This window comes from Podarcis pityusensis (genome assembly GCF_964106645.2).
Source record: "Podarcis pityusensis genome assembly, chromosome: 12".
Lineage (NCBI taxonomy): Eukaryota > Metazoa > Chordata > Lepidosauria > Squamata > Lacertidae > Podarcis > Podarcis pityusensis.
In genome coordinates, this window is record NC_138037.1 from 11,022,746 (window position 1) to 11,045,695 (window position 22,950).

General features: G+C 46.1%; 1 protein-coding gene across 1 annotated transcript in view; it reads right to left on the reverse strand.

Annotated features, from left to right (window-relative positions):
• PRKAG2 (protein kinase AMP-activated non-catalytic subunit gamma 2) overlaps window positions 1–22,950 on the reverse strand; it is a 208,106-nt gene that overhangs the window by 66,566 nt on the left and 118,590 nt on the right. The window lies entirely within an intron of this gene.

The following is a 22,950-nucleotide window of genomic DNA, read 5'->3' on the forward strand; positions in this document are numbered from 1 at the left end:
TTTATTAGGAATCTGGAACTGGCCCGACTGTCAATTTCAACATCTTTGGTCCATCAGAGCCAAGTGGCTGTTACAGGATTTCTTACAGAAAATGTATGTGGTATGATGACTTTCCATAGCAAGCACTGCTAGAGGAAATGGAGAAGGGAGAGTTGGTGGATACAATTAACGAAAGTCTCTAGAGCAGCAGCCTTCTCCAACTTTGGTGCCCTCAAGATGTCTTGGCTTACAACCATCAGTCCCAGCCAGAATGTCCGATGGTCAGGGATGATGGGAGTTGTAGTCTGAAGAGAACCAGGCTAAGGAAGGCTCCTGTGCAGAGGATTTGTACCAATCCCATTATTCCAACACAATCCGTCTTCTGTTGGTCAAAAGTATCATGAAAGTCAACTGTACAGCAGTCTCCGCTGATTTTAAAGACCATATCTTGGCAACCTGAAATTGACTTTTGTTTGAAGAGGCATTTGTGTTGTGTAAAATTAAACAAAACACACACACAGTAGCTGTTAAGGTACTGTTCAGAACCAGGAAACTGTTAATGCATGCCCTCCTCAGCAGTTCTGTTATCTCAGATGTTGCTATGAGAAAGTGAACACTTCCAAGCAGCAAAGAAATTGAACTAAAGATTTAAAGGCTGTTATGAATGGAGAGGCAGTAAATAAACAAGAATTCTGAAAAGATGGTTGTTTGCTCTCGCCTATAAAGATACCCAATTGTGACATGTTATAAAAAACAGAAAAACCTTCTGGATATACTCTTATGCCGCTGTTATTAGGATGCGTATTTCTAAACACATGATGTTGCTGATCCTTGGCTCACTTAACCCAATACTGAATGCTCTGATCAGCAGCTGCTCTCTGGCATTATTTTGTAACAGGCTTGGATTGTTTTTCGTTTTGTGTGAGTCACCTTGGGAGAGTTTTTAAGGACCAACAGGTGAATATTAAAGTTATTAAAAAGGAACATCATGAAATGTCTCAGCAGAGGGTCTTTCCTACCCTTCTACCTAAAGTAATATTTAACTAGTTCTGCTATAGATAAACCACAGGAGCTTTTACGCGTATAGCATTTCCCCCACTACTGCTCTGTAGCCCCACGTTCCATCACAGTTTAAAAATATTATTTTCCATTTCACTTATGGAGGGCTGCTATAAGAGAGCAGGAAAGTGACAAGAGGAAGAAGAGATGAAAAAAGCCAGCAAAATTAGCACATGCAACAGGAAAGAGGAAGAGGAGACAGATGGTCAAGAGAACAGACCTGGTGAACACAAAAGAATACATTTGTGGGGGTCATTGTTAAGAAGCAGAGAGGGAGCGTGCAGTTAGGGTTCGGATCTTGAGCGAGAGCTGGGATAAGAAGAGAAGGGAAAGAGTCTGTATCTGTTTGTTTGGAGATACAGTTGTACCTTGGATCTTGAATGCCTTGCAAGTTGAACATTTTGGCTCCCGGACGCCGCAAAGCTTGCAGTCTATGTCCTGACAGATTCTAAGCTAGAGAACATTCATATTCTAAAGAATTTCCCTACATCCTTCTGTTGTGCCTGATGCTGTCTTGTCTCTTAGAAAATGAAATGCTAACTCTAACTAACAGATGACTATAGAAAGAACATTGTTTCTTCTAGCTAGAATAGCAATGATAATATTTAATGCCCTTTTCTATATGTTTGAAAAGACCTCGCCTCAGTCTGCTGGTCAAAATATCAGACAACAATACTCCTTTGCAGTCAGACACGATATCGGTGCACTGTTTCAGACCACAATACAAACTAAGGATTAATCAGACTTGCCATTTCCCATCAGACTACATGGGAGTCAAGCTTTCTAGGTTGTGGGAAAGGTTAATGAACTGTGCAATCCTATACAGTAAATGTCTACACAGGTCTAAGCTACTGAGTTCAGTGGGATTTACTCTGAGGAAACCGTGAACAGGATTAAAATCCGAACTCTCTTCCCCAATGCTTCATTTCTTCCAAGTTCAATGCATTAAAGGTAAAGGTAAAGGTAAAGGTAAAGGTAAAGGACCCCTGACAGTTAAGTCCAGTTGTGAATGATTCTGGGGTTGCGGTGCTCATCTCGTTTTACTGGCTGAGGAAGTCGGTGTTTGTCCGCAGACAGATTTCCGGTCATGTGGCCAGCATGATGAAGCCGCTTCTGGCGAAACCAGAGCAGCGCATGGAAATGCCATTTACCTTCCGGCCAGAGCGGTACCTATTTATCTACTTGTACTAGGTTGGCAGGAGCTGGGACCGAGCAACGGGAGCTCACCCCATCGTGGGAACAATGTTTTTACAGGCAGGTAAGTGTTTTCAGAGCACTTGAAGTTTTGGTGGAAACTGCAAATGATGAAAATGACATTCCATTCAAAGGAAATATGATTTACTGCATTACAGCTCCTTAATGCGACTGCTGAGATGCATCTATCACAAGAGCTAATGGGCTAACATGTCGGCTGAAGAGAGGTCCAATAGCAACAGGCTGTGCCAAAACACTAATAATCAGACACACAGGAGCCAAGCCACACAGCTAGCAACATCATAGACATGCCAAAAAAATAAATAAGAGGATGCAGTAAATGGTCAGCAAATGAGGTTTCTTCAGGAACACTACAGAGCTGTGTATAAGATAGTCTTCATATAGTTTCTCTCCACTTTCACTCTCCCTGTCCCACTCAAATGTGTGAATGGACAGGGAGTATGTCAGGGCTGAACCAAGGATAGTGGTCTCAAGTGAGCCAGGAGATAGGAACCAGGAACTGTGGGAAAAGCCAATAATCAGAACTGAAGAGTAAGTCTCTACGCAAAGGACGAACCACAAGCTGAGGTCAGCAAGCAAGTCAGAAGTCCGGATCAAAGAATAACCAAGGATACAATACCACACCAGAGTTCAGGAAAACCTTGTTGCTTGAGCAACAAGCCCTACACCCATCTCTATCACTAGTGGCCTCAGGGGCTAGGGGTGTGGGGTTTGAAGGAGGGCTGAGGCACGGGCAGAAAGGGTTAGACCTCCTTGTCCACCCATACGCCAGCCTCAATTACAGAAGCGTGCTGGTTTTAAAATGGATGATTTGTAATTTAATTTGGATTATCGATTGGCCAGGATTGCACACAGAAGTCGAGCAGTTTTGCATCCACACAGGTAGGCCCATGCAATGTGTCTTCCAACAAGGCTTTGGAGTTCAGCCTTTCCCCTTGCTTTTGATTTGTGCATAAATATTGCTGCAAGTCCAAATTTGCCGTTAATCACTCTTCTATTTCCCCATTAGCTTAGGCTTTCCTTTTCTGGCACTGCTCAGGATCTGACATGCAAAGCCCTTTCTCCCCGGGCTAAATATTTTCCATACCTTTTAAGCATTTGCTTACCATTTTTGTGCCAGCATTTCAAATGCGCAGTTATTCCATGTGCACTGTGTAAGGGCATGGGGCAAAGGAGTCTCTTTCCCTGCAACCCTTCCGTAAAGGTTTGCACTCTTCCACTAGCAGTGAAAACTGAGGTGCAGGCAAGCTATGGCTGGTGAATGTTAAGGAGTGTCAGTTACTTGTAGCAAAACTGAGCAGGGCCTGCTATTTCTCCATTAGGCTGATTCGTTGCAAAGAATACCAGGCATTTAAGGCAATTGCTGCAAACTTCACGTGATAACAGTTGTCTGCAGTTGCTTAATGGCTGTGAAGGCACATACAAAGCAGCAGGTGAAGAGTGTGTTGATGATTTGTAATGAAAGCTCTCTGGAGATGGGAAGCCACATAAGGAAGCAAGCAGCTAGGCAGTACAACCCCTACTGCAACTGGGAAATGTTGTATTTCCCTTTAAAAGATATAACACAGGGGGAGATACAGCATCTCCTGGCTCATTCTTCCACTTTGTTGTTGTTGTTTAGTTGTTTAGTCGTGTCTGACTCTTCGTGACCCCATGGACCAGAGCACGCCAGGCACTCCTGTCTTCCACTGCCTCCCGCACTTTGGTTAAACTCATGCTGGTAACTTTGAGAAGACTGTCCAACCATCTCGTCCTCTGTTGTCCCCTTCTCCTTGTGCCCTCCATGTTTCCCAACATCAGGGTCTTTTCCAGGGAGTCTTCTCTTCTCATGAGGTAGCCAAAGTCTTGGAGCCTCATCAGCTTCAGGATCTGTCCTTCCAGTGAGCACTCAGGGCTGATTTCCTTAAGAATGGATAGGTTTGATCTTCTTGCAGTCCATGGGACTCTCAAGAGTCTCCTCCAGCACCATAATTCAAAAGCATCTTCCACTACTCCCCCAATAAATGCATATATTGAAGGACGCATGAATATGACTGGCCCTATCGTATCTACACCGGCCCCAACAGATGGGAGGAATCTCAATTGCTATGCCATTCCAAAGCTGTTGTTGGCACCCATCTGTCTCGGGAGACAACGGTAGAGTGCACTTTCAGGGGTAACATCAAACTGTTGGAGAATTACAGCGCCTGCTGTGGCTGTAGAGACCGATATGGGAGAGATGTTTTGTTGTAGCTGGGGCAGGTGAAGGCATCTGGTTGTGCTGCTGCAGATGCACCATGGCGTTTCTTCTCTCTGCGCTCCTCCCAGCAGTCATTCCTCTCTGGTCACTGCTATGGATGCACAACCTGACTGCCTGTCTGCAGGCCCTGCGGTCATCTGCAAGCGATTCCCACAGGGCAGAGTTGACATTGCCAGCCTTCATGTCACATTTGGAGACATCTTTGTAACACAGAGCTGGGCTTTCGACAGGCCTAATGCCTGATGCAACACACTTTTGTCTTGGCATGAGGATGTGCCATGTTGAACAGAGACCCCTGTCACTCCTTGAAGTACACACCATACACCAGGGCACTGTTATCATTATTACCTTGTGAACTGTAAATATTTTAATCAGTCAGGGACATAAGCACTCTGACCCTGCACAGAACTGAGCTGTATAAAATCTTAGGCAAGTCATCTCTGTCCCCCACAACCCTCACCCCAATCTATAATATTTATTTATACTGAAAGGTATAGGCTGCTTTTTGTACTCAGAGGGCCCTTTAAAAAAAGAAAACAATGACGAACACAATAAAAAGGAAATGGAGATTTGAGTTCTGGTTGTCAACAAATTTGGTTCTCTGCTATTGTGTTGTTTGGTTTTTTTATAATAGTTTTATATTTTTGTTTGTGTGTGTGTGGATTTGGTATATTTTAGTATATTGCTATGCATCTTGGCAGGAACCTTTGGAAGAACACAAATTTAATCAATCAATCAATTAATATGAAAAATGTCAAATAATATCCATAAAAAGATCTGAGCAACAGAACAAAGCAGCAAAAGGGGCAGCAAAGATGTCGGCTTCACTAACTAGGACAACTAACCAATAGCGAGTGCCCATCGCAATAAGGCAATTCTCACCAGACCTCTGGAGACCAGCAGGATGAATCTCCTAGTGGAGGGAGTTCCACAGTTTGGAAGCTGCAATCATTATGGACCTGTCCTGCACTCCCACCAGTTGCACTTCTGATGAGACAGAGAGCAGAGCCTCTTCCAAAGACCAAAATGGGAAGGTGGAGTCATGTGGAAGGAAGTACTCCTTCTGGAGCAGGGTGAGGAGGGTAGGGGATGGTAATGCTAATAATATGGGGATCATAATACTGTGGTAAGAATTACTAATATAAAGGCCTTGAATGCTCGGAAGGCATAAATTCAAAGTGTTATTGTTGTTGCAATTAACGCAGCATTCAAGAAATCTTTCAAGACGGTGAACTCGGAACATTTGCAAGCTGCCCCTGCCCTAGGTAGCATATTTTCCTGCTGATCGGAAGGACCATTCTTCTTCAGCTTATTATTCAAACACATTAGCCAACAAAAAACAGCGAACACATTCAAGTAGTCCTTGAGCGAATACATCCTTGGCCCCTGCTAACGAAACAACAAGCGCTAAGACAACACAGCCCTGAAATGCTGACCTCCGACCCTGTCACTTACGCCATGAGCCTGTTGCAATGCCTAGGCACCCTGGGCTTTATTTACTTAGCACATCACCTGGTTTCTCATTCTCTTACAGAATACTTCACATTCCTCAATGGTGAGGCTTTAAAGGAACAAGGTTCTGGGCCCAGTCTGCACCCATGCAAGTGTGATCACCATTAACCTGGCTGTACTACCAGTGACATTAGTTACACTCAAACCCTTGCACACGTTGTGCAAAATGTAATATATACAAATTCTGGAGCCCAAATTCTGTGATGAGAAATGCTTGATTATTTGCCCCTTACAAACCTCACAAATCAGGTAAAGCTTCGGGAGTTTCTCCTCTACAGCTTTATTTACTTTGATTCTTTAGAACAACCACCATAACCACGAATCATGTAATTTGCAGGCAAAAGAAATGCCTTCATATTCAAACAATCCATAATCAACATGAGAATTTGCTGCCATAAGATGTGGTGGTATACAACTAAGTTTTACTCAAAATAGACCCAACAGGTGTTACCTTGAGTTGAAGAAAGAGCCCTCTAATTATTTGGGTTTCTTCCCCCTTAATCATTCCACCCCTCGATTGTGTGGATCCAGTGAGAATAGGTTCCTGTCTCCAAATAAGATGCTAATAAACTTGGCCAACTACAACCAGGTCCTACACATGTTAACTCCAAAATAAAAACCATTGTGCTGAGTTACTTACTCCCAAGTAACCATGCACAAATTTGCAGGGAAGGGGGTTGTGTTATATAGTGAAATGAGAAAAATATTCCACAATCTAGATCTTGGCGCGCTAAATCCCTCTGAAATCACTGAGGATTTGCAAAATAGCCTACATATGATGCATGCCATCCAGAACATGGAATACCAACACATGTAAAACTATTGTGCTATATGATTGGCAGGCACGCTGGATATTTCTAAAAATGGGGGGTGGGGGGACCCATGCCAACACCAACAGCCAAGTTAGGGTATTTCTTGGAGTAGGCAAACCTCAGAGCAACTATGAATTTGTTTGTCTGTTTGTTACTATTTCTAAGATGCTCCAAAAGTAGCTTATGAAATAAACAAGATAACATCAAAACACAGTACAGTCATACCTCGGGATAAATACGCTTCAGGTTGAGCGCTTTCGGGTTACGCTCCGCGGTGACCTGGAAGTAACGGAGTGTGTTACTTCCGGGTTTCGCCGCTTGCGCATGCGCAGACGGTCAAAATGACGTCACGCGCATGCGCGGAAGCGGTGAAACACAACCCGCGCACGCGAAGTCACGTCTTACGTTCTGTTCAGGATGCGAACGGGGCTCCGGAATGGATCCCGTCCGAATCCCGAGGTTCCACTCTAGTAAAATATCACATACAAACACAGGACCCAAATATTAAATGGGACAGTCTGAGTGATCAAGGAGCAGGTTATAGGGTGTACTGAAGCCAGCTTTATTTACTACCCTAAATTCTAAGCACAAAGTATAGGTTCTCTCTCTCCGCCCTCCCCCTTCATTATTGTAAATGGTGGGGGTCTGTTTTTTTGGCGAGAGCTTGTAAGGAACCACTGGGGGTTGCAGTGAGTCTTGATGGACTCCACATATAGATAACACAGTGGCACATTGCATCTCCCGAAGGGAGACTTGATAGTGAAGGCTGACACTCCTGCAATCAGAAGAGGATTCTCTTAATTCGTCACTCCACTTTCCCCCCGAAGAGTGTATGGCAACCATTCATTTAATGGGGAGAAGGGGGGGGGGTAAAGGCATGTCCTGGAAACCTCCTGGGGTGAAATTTAAACTTCTTCCTCCCCTGCCCCTGGTTTTCCCAGGGATCCGAGCCCTTAAGAATCAAGCCCACTCTGGTCTGAACAGCTCTCGTCTCTGTGAAGAGGTCATAGCACAGGGACAGAGTAGATGTATTGATCTGATGCAGCGTAAGGCAGCTACCTACCCACCTTCATCCAGTATCCCCATCCTAGGTTTCGTTTCTCGGCCACGCTCAAATGTGCAATAATCTTTGGAACTGATATCACCGACCATTTCTCAGACTTTGATTGCTCAGGGCTTTTAGTCCTCATGGGATCCCACTGGCAGTGATAAGAGCCAAAGGTCATTTGCACAAAGGGATGTCAGATTGAACCTTCGTAAAGAACAACTCTCTGAAAGGGTGCTGTGAATGGCTACCAGGAAAACAGCCTTCTTGGCAGCAGCACCCCATTTCTGCAATGCCCTTTCCAGAGAGACTCGCCCGGCACCAACGTTGCTATTTTGTGTGTGTGTCCAGCACAGAGCTTTCAAAATTTTAATTTCTTGGGTTCTTTTGTTTTAAGCACTTTAATTTTGGAATAGCACCTGGTTTTATGCTGCATTATCGTCTGTTTTTATTATTTTGTATTTGATGGTGAAACTGTGTAGGCTGCCCAAACAAATTCTATCTGAAAGGTGGGATATAAATCTCTGTTAACAAAATAACAATGAAGTAATGTGCTTGGGAGTAAGACCAATTAAACTCGGTGGGACCCTATTTCAAATAAACCTGCATAGAATCAGGCTATTAAAACTATTTAGCTTTGGCAGGCTTGTGCAAAACCTCTGGACAAAGCAATACGGTATGTCTAGAAAGCTGACTCCCAACCTGGGAATACAACTTGCTTTTATGCTCTGGGCTGCAGGGGTTGAACATGAAAATGCTAGTGCCTCTCAGAGGGCAAGCCATTGTGATAATAAAGCCTTGGTTTGTCATTCCTTCTCCTTTATGAGACTGGATTTTTTCAGCATATAGGCATTGCATCCTTGCCAGGAGAACAATTAACCCCCCCCCCCCCGCAAAGTAACCTACACCATTTAAAATTCTAAATGCATCCGAGTGCAGCCTCGTCCCATGGGGAGACAGCAGGGGTGTGAGGTGGGGGAAAGAGAGCTCCAGGCTTTCAGTCCTGCTCATCATCATTCTTATCCTGCTAACGTGGGAAATTAATCTCTTTATTAATGTATGTCGCAGTGTGGTTCCTTGGACACCTGCCAAAGCCCTCCTGGAGGAATGAGTGATGACTGCTTAGCTCCTGTTTGACAGAAAATAAACTGCTTGCGCCTCGCTTATGATCCCTTACTGTACTTAGTGAAATAAATTTGTGCCGGTTATAGCAAAAGATCACATCTGCAGCTTGCACGTTTGAGCAATTTGCTCTCGGAATCAGATCTCACAGCTGCCCACTCACCTACCTCCCATTGAAATGGACGCCCTCTCTGCACAAAGACCCTCTCTGTCATCTCTTGCTTTTCCCCACCCCTACAACCTGGTAATCGTACAGACAGGCATTGCACTTCTTACAAAAGGGATCTTGGTATCTCAGCCATTCACACTTCCTTGCATTTGGACTTCCTTTCTTTTTTTGCAGTGGAGTTAAAACTATTTCTTGCGTCATTCCTGCTGCAACCAGGCTCGTTTCCCTTGAAAGCCCCTTTAAAAGAAATTCTACTACTCCTCTGCTATTGGCTGCTTGCAGGGAGGCTGAGCAGGCAATTGTCTCTGGCTCTAGTTCCACTTGCCAGCATACGTGTTTGCCCTTGAGGCTGAGAACACTCGGATGAAACGCACCACAAGGCGGCTTTCCGAGTCTTGCTCTGAGGAGGCCGGCAGCTGTTGGTTCCTCTCAACACTCCTCTTGCACACAGCGGGAAGTGGCTGGCCAGAGACAAGACGGGCTGGCCTGTCAGCAGCGTCCAATCCAACTCATGCCTGCACTTCCCACAGGCTTCGTGAAGCAGCATTCTTCTCCAGAAAACTCTTCCTTTCCCAATTCAGAGGCTTAGACCCCCAGTTGGTTGCACCACCACCACTTCCTTTGCTTCCCTACCCAAAAGCACTCTCTTCTCTGGCTAATGTAAGGATGTAAGAGGCTCCTGCTGAAGGAGATCAAAGGCCGATTTAGTTCAGCACCTTGCTCCCCACAATGCCCTGGTTCCAAAGCCCAACAGCAACCAGAGACAGAGGCTGAGGGTCAAACAGAGAAAGCTTTGGAACTAAGCCCCACCACTGAACCTGAGGCATCCAAGCCTGAGGCCATCGGCTGTCTGCACGCCCCAGGAATGACAGCCCCCAATCCCATTCCACCAAGGAGCTGGTATATTTCCCCAATGTACTCAGCTGAGCTAGCAGGGCAACAGAGACAGCATGCACAGCATGAGCTCCTGGGGAGATGATGGTCTGTGGGCTTGCAACCAGAGAGCTGCCCCTTTATTAGATGGAGCATGAGAGGTGCAGTAAGGCTCAGAGAGGACTCAGTGTGCCTTGGAACAAGTAGCCTGTTTTCACGGCTCTGTCCAGGGTCCTGAAACCACTGGTTTCTACCACTGTTTCCCTTTGTTTTCAGGAATCCTCCTCTTGAATGAGCGGTGCAAGTCTTCTCCTTTTGCCCCAGATTCGCACACTCCTGACCCAACTGAAGGCTCTCTCTTACCAGGGTGGGATATTGAGATGCCTCAGGTAAGTACACAAGCAGTAGCACCTTTCACTGTTTCTTGCCACTGAGCATGGAAGATCCACTTAGCTATTATGACTAGTAGCCATGGGTAGATTCCCCTGCACGTGAATTTGTCCAATCTGATCTAAGCCTGTGGCCATAATCTCATTTTGTGGCAGCAGATTCCACAAAATGCTTATGTACTGCTTCCTTCCTTTTGTCTCCCCTGAGTCTGGTGCCAATCAAGATCAACAAAGGCTCTAGCACTATGAGATGGGGAAAACAACTTATCTCTGTCTACTCTGCTCACGCTGTGGGCTTATTTTCCCCAATGGTGCCTTTCAGACTGTCGCCAAATTCTTCCCAACAACTTACTCAATAAAATCATCTCTGCTTTGCTCTCTATTTTGGCCCCTGCTTCCCTCAGAAATGTACTCATATATTCTAGTGTGGCTTCAAGCATCATGTTTGTGCAATTCTGTTGGTAGTTATCTGTCAGGGAGCTAGTGAGCAATAAATCTCATAGAGTAAGTGAAGTTAACTCATTACGGGCAGTGACCATTTTAGGCGTGACCACCAACACGTGGGCCCTTTTGGACCCTGAAGAGGGAGGAATGGGGGTGTAACAGGGCGGGGCAGGCTTATGCACACTCCGCCGATGCATTGGGGGGTTGACAAACGGAAGCCCCATGCAAAATGGCCGCTGCCTGTAGTAGAAGGAACAAGGCCTGCTCAGGAGCACCAGGTCTAATGAGCACAGCAACTCTTCTTGGTATGTCTTACTGTTAGTTTCTGTTTGTACCACTGTGCAGTTGCTTGGAGTCACAAGACTCTGTTTACATTCCAGAGATTCCATACTGTTGGAAGTCTCACGGAAAACAGGAGACGGAGGTGATGTTTACTGGTTTCCTGTTCCTTTGTTTTTCCAGTTGCTCTCTGCTTTCACAGAGAGAGGATGTTACTTTTCTGTCTGTGTAGTTATGAATAAAACTCTTTGGCGAAGTAGCTCATAAACTTCTCGTCCTTCCCTGCGTGCTGAATACTCTGCGTAATGGGAAACGTGCTTGGAGCCTTATCAAAGGCTCAGGTCGTTAATCATCATCGGAGGAGATTCAGAAGGCTCGACCGGAGTAGTAGTTTGGTCGAATGCAAGTCCGACACTTACTCCTTTGAGGCAGTTGTGGAGATTGAAGGTCCCTGCCTTCCCACAACTGCCTAAGTCGTCTCCTCCCCAGGGTCCTTCCCAAGCAATCTGAGACTTGCCAGCTCCATGCCTGTATTTGCTCCTCCCTCTTCATACCAATGGGGAGGAGAGCTTGTCACAGCAGGCATGGGAGACACCCTAGCTTCTTCACCAGCCTGATTCATCTCTGCCTCTTCACCTCCCTCTTCACCTGCTTCTGGACTTCTCTCTGCCACAGATTCTCCCTGCTCACTAAGCCCTGTTTCCCCTTCAACTCCTGACACCTCCTCCTCCCAGTCTTCTCTCTCTTCTCCTTCTGACCGCTCATCATCGTCCCACCACCACTCCCCGGGCTCTGAGCCTTCTTCCCTTGGGATTTCTCTCCCTGGCGCCTCCCAGCATTCCTCTGCGTCTCGCCAGTCCATTACATTATCATGATCTAAGTGCAGCAGTATCAAAATTGTCATGGTTAAGAAAAGAAAGGCAAGCTAGTAACTTTTGGAGGCTTATTTGGCTGCCTTAAAGAGGCTCACTTCCCACTCCAGAAACTCTGGCACTGCAGACATGTCCAAAGACAGCCCTGTGTGGTCACCACTGCTGACCTGGGATGCGTTTGAGCTGGAGGTGCAAATCTCCATATCTCATTACCCTGGAGTCAGCCTGACCCCTCTGCTTCCAGCTGCCATGTGTATGTGTGTGTGTAGATTTCATTTCTGAAAACAAACAGCAGTTCGAGTTCTTGATTTAAGAAGTAGCTGCCACCTAGAAATCTTGGTTCATATATTACCCATAGTCCAAGGCCTAGGGGGTGGGTCACAAACACGTCATTAAAGCCTGAATCTCTTTGGTCAAGAGACTACCTACATTGCCTCATGAGTCTCATGTGGACACTATGCTCAATCCACTTGCACAATTCAACTGCAATCCAGATACGTTAAAATCAGTAGGTGTCTTGGCATTGATTTCAGCTAGATATGGAAGGCAATCTATGAAACCTGAACCCATGACTTTCTAAAGGGTCTGCTCTAGCGTTCTCACAAACTACCAGACTCAAAGAAGTACTATCTGGTTGCAAAACCTAGAGTCAATTGTGCAAATTAGGTGGTGCTGTATACATCCACTCAAGACTTTCATAATTTATTTGGTTTTGCTCTTCAGGTTTCTAAATAATTTGGATTTTTGCCCTCACCAGAGATTGCCTGGAATGGGAAGAACATGCAGTGGTTTTAATGGCAATGAATGAGATCTAAAAACTTGCTTTTTAAACTCAAAAATCTACCATGATTTATATGCCACATTCTATGCCATTCAGTTGATTTTCTGTTCCTGTGACACATTCCCAGCTGTGCAGAATACACCCAACCCTTGCTCATTCAGTAACGTTGAAACCTCAGTGCGAAGGAACCCAATAGGCTCTTGGGAGCCATGTAAATCCTGGGCATTTATAGCAGATGTACACAGAATGCGAGAAAGGCCTAGACAACTTCCTGGGAAGATACAAATTTCTCAGGCTACCACTTATTACCATTCACTTAATGAAGCGTTGAGCATCAGTGGAGCTCTGGCCAGTGTTCAAGGAACAATCCACCCTTTGATGCAGACACTTTTTCGTTAATTTTAAATCACACACACACACACTGGTACCTCGGGTTATATACGCTTCAGGTTACATACACTTCAGGTTACAGACTCCACTAACCCAGAAATAGTACCTCGGGTTAAGAACTTTGCTTCAGGATGAGAACAGAAATCGTGCTCCGGCGGTGCGGCGGCAGCGGGAGGCCTCATTAGCTAAAGTGGTGCTTCAGGTTAAGAACAGTTTCAGGTTAAGAATGGACCTCCAGAATGAATTAAGTACTTAACCTGAGGTACCACTGTAGTAGTGGTAATAATAATAATAATAATAATAATAATAATAATAATATATTATTTGTACCCCCGCCCATCTGGCTGGGTTTCCCCAGCCACTTTGGGTGGCTTCCAACAGAGATTAAAAATACATTAAAACATCAATCATTAAAAGCTTCCCTAAACAGGGCTGCCTTCAGATGTCTTCTAAATGTCAGGTAATTGTTTATCTCTTTGACATCTTATGGGAAGGCGTTCCACAGGGAAGGCGCCACTACCGAGAAGACCCTCTGCTTGGTTCCCTGTTAACTTGGATTCTCACAGTGAGGGAACCACCAGAAGGCCCTCGATGCTGGATCTCAGTGTCTGGGCAGAACGATGGGGGTGGAGACGCTCCTTCAGGTATACTTCAGGACAGGACAGATTCCTGTTTGAAACCCTGAAAAGCCATTGCCGGCCACTGTGCAGACAATGATAAGCTGGAGGAACCATTGGTCTGATTCTTTGTAAGGCAGCTTCCTGAACACATGGGGATGTTATCCACATATTTGTTGCAAGAAACATCCTTGCTTTGTAACACATGCATGTGCATATTTGCAGCAATCATGGTTTCCGCACAAAAGGCGGAGGCATCCCCATGCAGACTTCAGGGTTAAGAAGCAAGCTCCCAGAGGCATTTTTACGCAACACCATTCTCCAGGGGCCCCATCCTCTGAGCGGGCAGAGCTGCTGCTTACATTGAGAAGGAGGAGAGATAAACACAGCATGGGGCTTGCTCTGCAAGGGCTATTATCGTTTGCTTTATTTGCCCTGTGTGATCTGAATTCACCCCTTTGTTTTTGCCAGCATAAAACCAACAGCTGAGAAGAAAAGGTCCTGAGACTGCTAATGCAAACCTCAGAATGTGTATGAAAACAGCTAGAGCAGGAAGAAAAGAGAAAAGGGCGGCAGCTGGTCGCAGGAGGAGGTGAGAGGTAGGGGAACAAAAAAGCATGACGACAGAGCAGGGTTAGTTATTAAAACAGCCAAGTGAAACAAGGCATACGCAGGAATAAGCCCCTTGGGGAGATATAAGCAAGCAAGGAAGAAAAATCCCAACAGTGCAGTTTTATGTAACTCTTTCACTGCTAATTCTTAAGTGCCATCGTCTGCCTGCAGTCCAAACACAGTGACAGCTAAAGTATTTTGCTCTGAGGGATCCCCTCCTCTTTTACTAACTGCACACTGATCTGTTCCGTTTGGAATGGTTTCACCTGTTTTACAATCCTAAAATGGTGTATTATGTTGTCATAATTCACCTTGGGGCCTTATGGTGAAGGGCAGGTTAAGAAATCTTAGAAATAAATAGATTAGGGAACAAGCCATATTGAACATGACGGACTATATTCAGACTTCCCTGTTCATTAACACCAGGGCCCTTGCACTGGCAAACTGGTGAGCTTTAATGCTTTAACGCAGAGCTATCGAGCACCACAGTTACACTAGCAGAAGCTCATGGTGCAACAGATTGTGCAGCCTGCCAGTTTATGGATTGTTCTCCCGGTGAAAAAAGATTGCACCAGCGGAACAAATACACAGCTAGGTGACATTAACTTGGGGCGCATCCACACTGCTGCTTTCTCTTGCTCTTCAGCACTGAATCAGAGGACGCGATTTGCTCCTATCCAGCAGTGAAGATCAGGTTTTCCCGGGGGAAAGCGGTGGGACAAGCGGAAGTCTGGGGGCTCATCCATACCCCCATTTGCCTCGCCACTTTTCCCCAGGAAAACTCCTGGTTTAGCACTGAAGTAGAACAAACAGCAATTAGGTTTTCTTGGGGGGGGGGAGTTGCAGGGCATAAGCCAAAATCGCTTAGACCTCTGCTTTTTAGACCCGGGACAAGCCGAAGTGTGTTCGGGGGCCCCCAGGAGTCCTTAGTGGTACCTTGGACACAACCCACCGGTCCTTACATCTGAGTAAGGGCAGCACTGCTAGATCACGTACTTGCTCAGGATTACATCTGACGCTTGTGTTGACAGCACTGAAAGCGCCAGAAATGCTGTAGGCCAAAGGTTTCTCATTACAATTATCTCCATAGCAGGAGATTCTGCAAATCAGTTCTAGTTAAAGGTGAAGAACCCAGACAGACGCATTAGTCTTGGGAGGTTTCAAGTTTGCAAAAGAAATACTGTAAAGGGCAAATGCGGATTTGAAGTTACATTCCCTGACATTCTGTAAAACACAGCCAGCCGCAAGATTATAATTTACACACGTATACATATAAGGGCAATATACTCAAGTAAAGTATAACACTCTGCTGCCTGATGTGTTATTTCCCATGGCACTTCTGCTGCTGTTTTGTTTCTGGTGCACACCCACAAAACATACATAGGAACTGTAACTATAGAACCACAGCTGGATGAAGCAACAGTTGCCGGGGATCTGGTATCAGTATGGAAGTGTGACTGACAAGTGCATGTCAGCAGCGCTGGACTCGGGAGCAGGAGAAAAGCACATGCCTGCCGACCATGTGATCCGCAGCCATGTGCTCGGCAACAGCGAGCAAGGAAAAAACGCCTATCATCAATGCTCCCATCCTCTGCGCTTTCCTCTAAGGCGTCATCCGATTTGCTCTTCCCGGCGCAAAGCTCATTTGATTAGATTGCTATTAAAAGAACAATTTATCTAAACACGCTAAACTGGGGGAGAAGTGTGGGCTTGAAGCAAGGCAGATTTTTGGGAGAGTGGGGGGGGGCATCGATCTTACAAGCATCTCTGAGGCAGATGAGTTGCCGCTGCTCCCAGAGGACTAATGAAGCTACGTTTCATTTGCACGTGTTAATTAACTCAAATGGTATGCATGCTTAAATGCATGCTGCTTAGCAGAAAAAATACTGGCAAGAAGCATTTGGGAATGCAGCTACGTGCTACTTAACTCCCCTTTCACCGAAGCAGCAAGGCTGTAATCATTCTCTAGAAAAGCCAAGCATGTAAAATGGAGAGAACGGTGAGTTAGAGCACTGTTGGAGCAAGGTACACTGAACTCTATGGCTCTCCATTTATCAGGATGGTTAGAGCCTCGAGTTTGGATGTGGAAAACCCAAGTTCAAATCATCGCACGGCTACCTATTACACTTGCTGGGTAGCCTCGGGCATCGTACTCTGGACCTGCTACCAAACCACAGCTAAGGATGCTATCTAATATTTATTGCATTTCCATCCCCTTCCTCCTCCAGCACTTGGGGATAGGGTAGATAAGAGATGGAGAACCTGCAGCGCTCACTGCCACCGCTGCGACTGTAACCCCACAACCCTGCGAGGTAGGGCAGGCTTAGAGACTGTGTCTAGAATTATATTCCCAACAGGTATTCCGGCACTTGTAGTCCCAGTCCCATCTCAGGATATGCCAGACATATTGCCAAGGTCCCGGGAGAGCCTACAAAGGTAAGCTCTGTTAGGCAAAAGCAGCAGAGATGTTCATAGGAGTGCATTCATAGGATCACAGAATTGTAGAGTTCGAAGGGACCCTGAGGGGATATCTAGTCCAATCCCCTGCAAGGTAGGCATCTCAATACGTGGTCCCCCATCCAACATGAAACCATACTGGATCCTGCTTAGCTTTGCAAATGTGCTAGCAGTTTTATTGCTGTTCCACTAGGAGTGACAAAGATGCCATAAGGCTCCAGCTCACTCTCTTCACAAGGAAGTTAACCTTGTGTTGTATCCAACTCATGTTAGACCCATTGATATGAATGGCATGACTAGCTTGGTTCCGTTAATTTGGGATATAGTGTGGTGTAGTGGTTAGAGGGTCAAACTAGGACCTGGGAGACCAGGGTTTAAATCCTTACTTGGCCATGAAGCTCACTGGGTGACCTGGACCGCCCACTCCCTCTCAGGGCTACAGTGAGGATTAAATGAGGGAGAGAACCATGCACACTGTCTTGAGCTCCTTGTAGGACAGGTGGGCTACAAATGGAATAGTTTCAATGGGTCTACTCAGAGCAGGGCTTAGTTGGATCCAACCCCCTCTAGCCGAACTACCTACTGCTCGAGGGAATAAGGAACTATGTGCAAAAACAGTGGAAGAAAAAGTTCACTTAAATCCCCCAAGCGTAGAGAACACAGTACTTTGCTCTGTATGAAAGAAATGCCCATTCTGTCCCTTGATACACAGCACAACTAAACAAAAACCTTCTCGTGCACACAATGTTTTATACTCTTGTGGTGCCTTTATTCTGGAGAGATCAACATTCTTAAAATGCTCATGTGATCCCCCCCCCCTCAATATCTGGCTCGATGTCATCTGATTTGAATTTTTCTGGTCCTCTGCAGAGAACTGGGCAGTGCGAGTCCTTTGGCTCTAACAGCATGACTTTATCTGGACTGTCATCAGAGCACAGCGGCATGACTGGGAGGTGTGTCTCCGCACCCACGTCAATGGGGCCCAAGAGTGTGTCCGGCTGCCAAACCATGTGACTTGGCAGACCTTCCGTGCTCGGATAAATATTATGCCACTGAATGGCAAAGAGATGCCTGGATCCGGACCAAACCAGGGTCAAGCCCCCGAGGCTTAGCTTTGCAGAGGCTCTTTCCTGCGCTCCCACACAGAAAGCAGAGGCTCGCACACCTCGGGGGGGGGGGGGCAGCAGCAAAAATTTGATTTCATTCCAGAAGCAAACTTGGAAGGCTCAAGAAGTTTGCAAGAGACCATAAGCACACCTGAGGCTGTAGGAGGCAATCCTCTATGAACCCCAATCCAATTATATGAGCATAGAAAACCCCAGTCCTGGACAAAAAACGTGCTTTCAACTCATGTCCCTACCCAATGCTGTGAGGTTTCCAGGAAAAAATCTGGAATATTTTCCATTGCCCAAAGTTTAGGGTGGAAATGATGATGAACAGCCCGTCTCTCTCTCTCTCTCTCTCTCTCTCTCTCTCTTCTTGACTTCCTATCTTCCTTTCACAATCAGCCCCAGTGATTCCCGGAGGCTCAGCATTCCCAACACGGTTGGGAAGCCTGCCGCCCAGCCTTGGCTCCTGCCTTGGGAATTAATAAATCAGCAACTCAGGGTCTTTTCTCTCCCTGTGCAAGCCCTGGAGGCTCCTCCTCACGCAGAAAGAGGCACGCCGAGGAGAAAGGTGCTTGTGAGTTTAATGGTCTTACTGGGCTGGGAAGTTCCTTGGGTGGTGATGTGTTTTGCTCCACTCATTTCAAAACGTGGCCAGATAGCCTGGCTGCAACCGGAGGTCTTGCTCGTTCTTCTGAGTTGGGCATGGACATCTGCCCCAAAGCCCTGCCCTGTTGGCTGCCACTGCCAAGAATTGCAATCTCCTAGGAAGAGAACAGATGTACAGTGGTACCTCGGTTTAAGAACTTAATTCGTTCTGGAGGTCTCTTCTTAACCTGAAACTGTTCTTAACCTGAAGCACCACTTTAGCTAATGGGGCCTCCTGCTGCCGCTGCGCCGCTGGAACACGATTTCTGTTCTCATCCTGAAGCAAAGTTCTTAACCCGAGGTAATATTTCTGAGTTTGCGGAGTCTGTAACCTGAAGCGTATGTAACCCGAGGTACCACTGTACTGCAATAAAGGACACCTATGTCCCCTTGTTCTTCCCAACTCTGGTGTTCATGAAATGCGTAAGGGGTGGTTCATGCATTATGTTCTCACAGATGGATGTGCACATCAGATGGGTCATCAGATGGATGCTTTAGTTGAGATTCCTGCATAGGATTGGAACAGATGACCTTTGGGGTCCCTCTCAATGCTACATTTCTAAGGTCCTATGATTCTATAACACTGTTACACACCACCCCGATCTTCAAGCAGTCCGAGATTCCAGGAGTACCAGGCGAACTTCATGTTGGATCAATCCATCAACCTATGATGGATGATTTAGAAGGATTGGGTCCAGCATCACTTTCGCTGTGTGTGTGTGCCAGTATCCATACCTAGCAGAGTTGCATCTCAACGCAGTTCCTTCCTTGGAAGCGTCTTCAGGGTTGAAGGTACATACAGCAGGCAATAAACACTCACGGACACCATAAAGATTCAGTCAAGTGTAAAGGTTTACTTGACAGGCATAAAAGCATATTGGCAGCAAATATATAGACATTCACCACTGCCATGGCCTGTGGGTGTGCACCTGCTTAAGAGTCCAACAAGAGTCCAAGACTCACTCTCTGCTTCTCTCAACCGCAAGGCACAAGCAACAGACTCACAACAAGGTACACAGAACCTTGTTATCAGTACTTCCTGTCACACTGCGCATGTCCAAGTAACAGTTCCCACAGAAAATGTCCTTGCATAGACAAAACAATCTCAACCTTCTGCTGTCTTGAGACTTCCTTCTCTGTTCTTCTCTGTTTCTGGTACAAATGATTCTCTCACACACAGAGAGATTATCCAACACTTAGCAGGGTCTATGTTACCTTTTACCTCAGATATGCAGATGACACAACCTTGATGGCAGAAAGTGAGGAGGAATTAAAGAAACTTTTAATGAGGATGAAAGAGGAGAGCGCAAAATATGGTCTGAAGCTCAACATCAAAAAAACGAAGATCATGGCCAGTGGTCCCATCACCTCCTGGCAAATAGAAGGGGAAGAAATGGAGGCAGTGAGAGATTTTACTTTCTTGGGCTCCATGATCAGTGCAGATGGTGACAGCAGCCATGAAATTAGAAGACGCCTGCTTCTTGGGAGAAAAGCAATGACAAACCTAGACAGCATCTTAAAAAGCAGAGACTGTTACCATAAAGCACCAATGCTGCAGCAAGCAAAGGCTCTAGCAGCTCAGCCAGCTGCTTGTGGCTGGAAAGCCAGACAGGATGTTTGTGACTGTTGCCATGGGAACAAAGGGGCAGTCCATTCTGTACTGAGCACCGGATGTTAGCTCAGTGTGTGTGTGTCATATGACCCGTACTGGATGTACGTGGGAGGAGTTTCTTCTTGCTGTTGTTGAGTGCAGACATGATTCTCTGTACTGATGTAAGAGGCAGAAATAAATGATGTAAATAGTTTTCTGTCTGCTTCTTTCCCCTCCCTGGGGACACCAAAGGGGAGAGAGGAAGAACGGTGTGTTCCTCTCATACATCTGAGAAGAATCGCCGGACCTCGCCTGCTTATCAGCAGAGGTTGGGAGACGCGGGGAGGTCGACAGGAATATCTGCCGGTGCCTACGCTGTGGCACATTCCTCTGACCCAGGCAGAATTCCAACAGTGGCAGCCTTCGGATGGTTGCGATTCATCGGACATCTGCATCAGAGGCTGGTGGATTGTCCTCCTCTGCTCCAAGGAGGAAGAGAAGCGTCTGAAAAAAGCCAGAGGCTCCACAGACAGCTGATGGAAAGAAGAGGTGTTTTCCAGAGCAACAAAGTTCAAGGTATGCTGCATTTCGGGCTAAAAGTGTGAACGCAGGAAGATTAATTCCCTGGTTCACGGAGCTGCGTTTCAAAGAAAACAAAAGCTCCGGAGGAAGAGGCCTGCAGCTTGAAGGCTGAAGCCTGCATTCCACAAATTTTTGTGGTAGATAAGATGTCCTATTGAAATGCATTGTTGCTAGGTAACGGTCCTGGAAAGTTACTGGCAAAGGGGCTGGACTCTGAGTGTGAGCCTGGGAAAGCGAAACAAAATCAGAGAATGTTTCGGCTACAAGGTTTACGAGCTCTTGGAAGGGACTTTTCAATAGCAGCCTGAGTTTAGCTGCCAGGTGCAAAGAGCGTAAACAATTTGCAGTTTGCTGCGTGAGAAAGGAAAAAACAGCTGTTGGATTTTGCAGCTTGTTTGACATTGTGAGCTAGAGGCTTGGCTTCAAGATGGATGCCAAGAAAGGGGGAGGTTTGCCCTGCCCACCTCCCTTAACCAATGACAATTATTCATCTTGGTCTGTAAAGATGAAGGCCCTGCTGCAGAATCAGAGGCTTTTTGATGTAATTGAAAACCCCATCCCTGCAGCACCAACCAGAGGTTGGGAGTCACAAAATGTAAGGGCCAGGACTGCTATAATTCTGTGTGTCTCAGATGATCAGTTGGTGCATGTTCAGCATTTAGAAAATGCGAAAGAGGTTTGGGACACGCTGCGTACAACGCATCAGAGAGATGCTGGTTCTTCAGCGTTGCTGTATTTTGAGAAATTGACCAATCTGAGACTTGCGCCTGATGGAGATGTTCAAGCGCACCTGACAGAAATGAAGTTTCTGCGTCAACAGATGGTGGAACGCAATTTTCGTCTACAGGAGGAAGTGTTTTGCTTCATGATGATAAACAGCCTTAGCCGCACCTACAAGGTTGTTGCCAGTCAGCTTGGTTCCCTACCGGCCGCGCAGCTGACCGCGGAGAGAGTTTGTGCTGTGGTCCTGAATGAACACGACAGACTTGCTGCACTGGAAGAAAAGGACAGGGGGAGGGAAGAACAGAGTTCTAATTCCCCCACTGCTGATGCTACTGGAGAGCATGGTGTAGCATTGAGTGCTGTCCGATGCTACAATTGTGGACAGACTGGGCATCTACAGCGAAACTGTAAGAAGCCGCGCCAGTCAAGAGGAGCAAAGAGCAGCTCTACGAAGCCTCAGGCGTCAGGCAAAAGCCGTACCAAGTGCCAGGTGAAACCTGCAAAGGCTATGATGGCGAAAGGAACCACGCCAGATGTTGGGAACTCGTTCATAATTGACACGGGCGCAACGGTTCACATGTGCCCGCACAGAGGACTGTTTTCGACGTTGAAGAAGCAAAGCTTCACTGTGAAACAGGCCAACGGTCAAGAGTTGGAAGCAACTGGAATTGGGACTGTGTATCTTGAGAGTCTGAACTTGACTATAAGTGATGTTTACCTGGTTCCAGAACTGAGATTTAATCTGCTGAGCGTGTCGCAGATTGCAAAGAAAGGACTGAAACTGTCCTATGATGCTAAAAGCTGCAAGATCTACAAAGATGGAGAACTGTTTCTTACTGCCAAAGAGAAAGATGGACTGTATTTGTTGACTTTTGATCAAAGTGATTACATGAAATGTAATTCTTCTGTTTCTAACGAAATCTCTCTTGCAGGTCTGACCAGTGTGAGCACCAGGAAGGTGACGAAGAAGGTTGACAGAGCATTTCAGCGGGTGTATGCTGATGTGATTGGTCCTCTAGAACCATCTAGAGGCGGTGCAAAATATTACCTTTTGTGTGTGGATTGTTTCACTAATTATTCTTGGGTTTATATGATGGAGAAACCGCAAGAAACTTTAGAAAAGTTTCAGGAGTTTTGTGACAAGGTTAAAAATATGCATGATGCTAACATTGATTGTCTTTTCACAGATGAGAAGCAAATTTTTCTGTTACAGAAGTTTCAGAAGTTCCTGGATGGAAAAGGGATAGACCACAAAGTGGCAGTTTCGCAAGAAGCGTGGAACAGGGGGGTCTGTGTAAAAGTGAACAAAGAATTGCAAAAGGGAATGAATGCACAATTGCTGAGTTCACATTTGCCACATGAATATTGGGCCGAATCACTAGCGTCCTATCTTCACGTGTGGTTGAGAAAGGTCTCAACAGAGTTGGGATGTTC